The sequence below is a fragment of the Leptonychotes weddellii genome, chromosome 8 (assembly GCF_054177405.1).
Source record: "Leptonychotes weddellii isolate Sample4059 chromosome 8, ASM5417740v2, whole genome shotgun sequence".
Classification (NCBI taxonomy): domain Eukaryota; kingdom Metazoa; phylum Chordata; class Mammalia; order Carnivora; family Phocidae; genus Leptonychotes; species Leptonychotes weddellii.
In genome coordinates this window covers 52449873-52455191 of record NC_138376.1, presented here as the reverse complement: position 1 = coordinate 52455191, position 5319 = coordinate 52449873, and the positions used below count along the sequence as shown (strand labels likewise).

Here is a 5319-nt window from a genome sequence, read left to right as displayed (position 1 = left end):
TGTATCAGTTACACTTGGACTTTATCATTACACTTTATCCTTCTACCATACCCAAATCTCTCTTGCTTTATATATAGATTATGCTAAACGATGGAAACCAACAAACAGCATTCTATTACTTGTACTCTGTAAATACTGTCCACTATGAAGGAAATTATAATGTTGCCAAATAGTGGGCTGGAATTACACTTCATTCCCTGATTTCATGACCCTATGCCGCTGCTGGACAATTCCAAGCATCGAGGTCAAATGGATTAACTTTTCGTATACTCCCCAATTATTTAAAATTAGGTAACATTATAATTTCCTTCATCTTTATTTTTTATTTTTTTTAAAGATTTTATTTATTTGACAGAGAGAGAGACAGCGAGAGAGGGAACACAAGCAGAGGGAGTGGGAGAGGGAGAAGCAGGCTTCCCGCCGAGCAGGGAGCCCGAGGCAGGGCTCGATCCCAGGACCCCGGGATCATGACCTGAGCCGAAGGCAGACGCTTAACGACTGAGCCACCCAGGCGTCCCTTCCTTCTTTAGATAGTGACTTTCTTATGTATTTTGCCTAAAATTTTAAATTGCTTTCTTGATTTCTTATAGCATTTGCCTTGATCATCTCCTTCACATTTTCAGACTCTACATCATGCTAGTCCATGCAGCGTCCTTTTTTACCCAGACTTCCATTCTCCTGTTCCAATCTGGCTGGTTTTGTTTTTAGTTGTCTGGTTACCTGTGATCCTAGAACTTCTCTTTTTTGCCCTTCCAAGTGGAAATCACTGTCTCGTCAGTCTGTCTTCTTTTTTTCTTGAATATGCCTCTTTTCCTGGAGTACAGTCTTGGGTAACTTCTTTTAAAAAATGTGTATGGAGGGGGCGCCTGGGTGGCTCAGTCGTTAAGCGTCTGCCTTCGGCTCAGGTCATGATCTCAGGGTCCTGGGATCGAGCCCCACATCGGGCTCCCTGCTCGGCGGGAAGCCTGCTTCTCCCTCTCCCACTCCCCCTGCTTGTGTTCCCTCTCTCGCTGTGCCTCTCTCTGTCAAATAAATAAATAAAATCTTTAAAAAAATAATAAAATAAAAAATGTGTATGGGGTAAATTATCTAATTCTTTGCATGTCTGAATTTTTTCTTTGTTTTGTTTTGCTTTCACCCTGGCTGGCAGTTTGACGATTGTAATCTTTGAAGGCATTGCTCCCCTGTTTTCTAGACTCCAACAGTGCTCATGCCAGACTGATTCTTGTTCCTTTGTAAATGACATATTTTTTTTTCCGTTGAAGCTTTTATGATCTTTCGTTTACTTGTTGCTCTTGTTTATTGCTCAGCATGTCCTGCTGATTTGTCTAGGAAATGATCTTTTTCATTCATTTTCTGGGCACTTGGTGAGCCTTCCTGGAAGTCTATAGATTTCCAGCCCACATATGCACAGTTCCCGCCCTGCATCTGGCCTCAGTGGTTGGCTCCTGCACAGCCTTTGGGCCAGAGCCCGTTCCCCACACCGGGCCGGCCCCCTGGGGCAAGGCCGGCTGCCCTGTGACTCTAAGGGGGCAAGAGGAGCCGAGGCTTGCATGAGCACTGGGGTCTGGCTGACAGATGGCGTGAGCTAGACCCCTTACAGAGGAGCGCAGGTGCCTCTGGTACCCGGGCACTCAGGTGTTTCTCATCCCAGGGCTCCCCGGCCTGCCTCAGAAGAACGGCCGAGATCCCGCGAGATGAGGCTTCTTCGGGGAAGCGTGGTCCTCGCTGTAACGCTTCAGCATTGATTCTGCCCTTCTCGAAGACTATTGTCATGGACTGGATCTCCTAGAAGACAGCACCTGAGGTAAAAGCTTAGTGCTGGGGAGTGCAGTGCCAGAGAACCAGGAGAGAGAGAAAATGGGTACGAAGCAAGAGAGCAAAGAGAGGAAAGAGCATTATGGAGGAGGCCACAGCTTCGTGAAAAGCTGAGCGCTGGGTCCTACAGCACAGCTTCAGAAAGGAAGCGGAAAGCTCTGCGTCTCCACACAGTCCCTCTGAGGGGTGAGAGTGTTTGTGCCCAGTCCCGTCTCCTTTCGGTCAAGGATCGTTCCATGGGGTAAGTCCTCAGTAACTGCAGGTTGTATAGTTATTGGTGCCCACGAGTTCCTCAGCAACAACAAAGAATCCCCAGGGTAGGAGGCAAAATATGCCGCAGGTGCAGCAGGCAAGGTGCTGTCAGGTTGTGTCCTTAGGTGGCCCAAGGGACCAAAAGTAGCTGTCACCGCAGACCCCTTTGTAGCAGCAGCAGCAGCAACCTGACTCCATAACCATGGGAACAGCTCCAGGGACTGCTGGATTCAGTCACTAGATGTGGGGTCCTCCATAAACCGAATCCCCTGGAACTACTCTGGTGGTAGCTCTGAGAAATGCTTTTCTGGTCCTTTTATTGTTTTATTCAACTTAGTCACATTTTTCACATCTAGGCACTCTTTCTGGGTTTCTGTTTATTCCTTTCTCAGAGTATCCTGTTCTTATTTTAAGTTTATAACACTTTCTCAGTATCCACTAGATACTTAGATAGAATATTAGCTATTTAAAATTTTCTGCTACTGGAGGTGGTCTGCATAGATAGTAGTTAAGAGAATGGACTCTAGAACAAGACAGCCTGGGTTTGAATGTCAGCTGTGTAACGGTTTTGTGTCCTTTGGGAACTTTGTGTTTTAGTTTCTTTTCTTTTTCATTTTCTTTCTTTCCTTTGTTTTTTTTTTTTTGTTTGTTTTTTTGCATCAAATGCAAAATGCTTATCATACAAAAATGCAGTAATTGTCAAACTATCAATTTGTTATTAGAAGTATGAACTTATAACTCTAAAAAGAAAACTTTACATTTTTTTTTTACTCAAGCCAACTTACCTCCAAGTTCTAAAAGTTACAGATTTTTGGTTTAAAAAAGTACCACTCTGAACTTGTTCCAATTAATTTTGTTATTCCATAAGGAAACAAAAATCTTCTCAATTTGCTGTGCATTAAATGAAGTAATGTTTGTAATGTAAACTCACTTCAATAGCTTTTACATCAGTCACAGGCCAACTTATAAACTAAATATTTTCTTAATATAAATAGAAAATATTCATGGCAATGTCAGTATGGAACCTCATACCTGCCAATTCACATATAATGCAATTAATAATTAACTGATGAGGTTAGTATTATTTAAAGATGTTTTGTCACTATATTTCCCAGAATAATTGAATTTGCTAACATTCTCACCAACTGTATACCACGTTCATTATCTCATGTTCTCTGTTGTCCCTGTCTCTAAGTCGAAAGATCCCAGTGGGGAATATGCAGAAGTGGCCCAGAAGTTGGTCCTATATCTTTGGTTCGTTCTTTCCAAATTTTGATAAGTTTGTAAAGCCTAGAGGGATCTCTACTAGCATGTTTTCACTCTTAATTTGTCTGGTTTTCTTGGTTTTCTGCCCTCTCCTCTTCCTTTGCCTATCTAGAATTTTTGATACAAGGTTATGTAAATCTCTTTCTTGAAACCTGGAAATTTCATCACCAGTGTTTGTCCTGGTTTCTGCCTTTGCCCATGTCTCCTTTTCAAGCCTCAGAAGTCCTTCCTATTTTTATTTCTCCTGGGCGTAACTTTCTCATAGTAACTTTAGTTTGAACTAGCACCGGTGCTCCTTCTGCTACATTTTTCTCTTTCTCTTAACTGCTTTTAAATATAAGAAACATATTTCATTGATATTTATATACTTTTCTGGTTTTTTGCAAGCTTCAACTGGCAATTTTCTTCTTTGTTCCTCTTTTTACTTTCATTGTCTTCTTGTTTATTATGAAGACGCATAAGTATAGCCTGTCTTTAACTTGAAAATCCCCAAATTTTTGCTGTTTTTAGTTTTCCAATTCTTAATAGACTTTTTTTTTCCTTTCTCCTAGAGTCAGAAATTTGTCTAGCATTTTTCATGATGTTGCACTTCATCCTGTGTTCTTCCAGGGTAGTGTTCTAGAATTTCTCCCATAAATGTAGGCTTCTCTTTATGTTTGTTCCTCACTGTTACAAAGTTCTAGTAATCATCATAGTCCAGTGCCCTTGTCATCTTTCTGTTTGTTGAAAGAGTTTTTTAGAATCTATATTTCTCTTGGAAGAACATGTGATGGTACTTTGTTTATAGGAACTTTGCTTGACATTTCTATGAAATCTCTCTGTGTTTCTGAGTGACCCAAAGCCCCGGTGTCAGTTTTTCTGGATATGACACTCATTAGTTATTTTCTCTTCTTTAATAAGCTCTTCATTTATCAGCTTCTCTTATTTAAAAGTGTTCATTGCATTTTCAACTAGTTCCATTATTTCTCTGAGCTTTTCAATAAAATTAGGTGTAAGTGTCTCTTCCTTTAACTAACGTTGGAGTCTCTACATCATTATGTGTTTTGGCCAATTGTTGCTGGATTTTTGCTCTTCCTCATTTCTACCAATAATTTATTTTCCAGTTCTTCCACCACACTATGTTCAGTAATGAAGTCTTTTGGGGGGGGGGGTTGTGGAAAAGACTGTATTTATCTTTTTCTGCTAATAATTTGATATTAAAATTTTTCTGCTTTAAGCATGATCTTTGCCTTCTCAGTCCAAGTAGCTTCTTTCTGCTTTTTGTTTTGAAGCGGAGAAGGTTGAATTCCATTCTGAGTTCGTTTCTCTTAGAATTGCTGGAGCCATTCTAGCCAAGTGACCCTAGGGGTTCATGCAGGGGGCACTATAGAATGAACAGATTGTTCCCTGCATGTGAGGCCAGGCCCGTGGATGCACTGTGTCTTAATTTATTCATCCATAAAATGGGATAATACAGTATCTACCCCATAAGACTATTACAGTGGTTGAACTTACAAGTAAATACAAAATAGTTTATAGCTCAGATTATTATTAGTTCCTCAAGTCAGTTTTCTATATGTTGGCCTTGCTTGTTCTCTTTAATGCTGATGATATTTCTCACATGTCTCCTTATCCTAGGATGTCCAGTCATGCTTTAAGGAGGTTTGAATCACTAGAGTCTCTTCTGCTATTGTATGAATAGGATGATTTTCCTCACTGGTCTCTCTAATAAGAGTTTGAGAACTCTATGTACATTAGTAGACCAGGCACATTCCACTATAAGCCTTTTAGTGGCTGGTGAGCAGGAGCTAAATGTCAGTCTGGGAATCCCCAAATTTGGTTGGCTTTCATATATATCCTATCTTTGGATAGATTTTCAATTAATATGGCATTAAAGGGGAATGATGATGATATCCTAGAGTGGTGGATATTATGTATAAAATACAAATAAAATCTTTACAGAAGTTTTGCACTTGATAAGAGAGAAGAATCCATTGCTTAATT

The 5319-nt window shown here is 40.4% G+C and overlaps 1 pseudogene; it reads right to left on the bottom strand.

Moving 5' to 3' along the window:
* Positions 1-3236: 3236 nt before the first annotated feature.
* On the bottom strand, positions 3237-4627 carry LOC102727367 (coiled-coil domain-containing protein 112 pseudogene; annotated as a pseudogene).
* Positions 4628-5319: the final 692 nt, after the last annotated feature.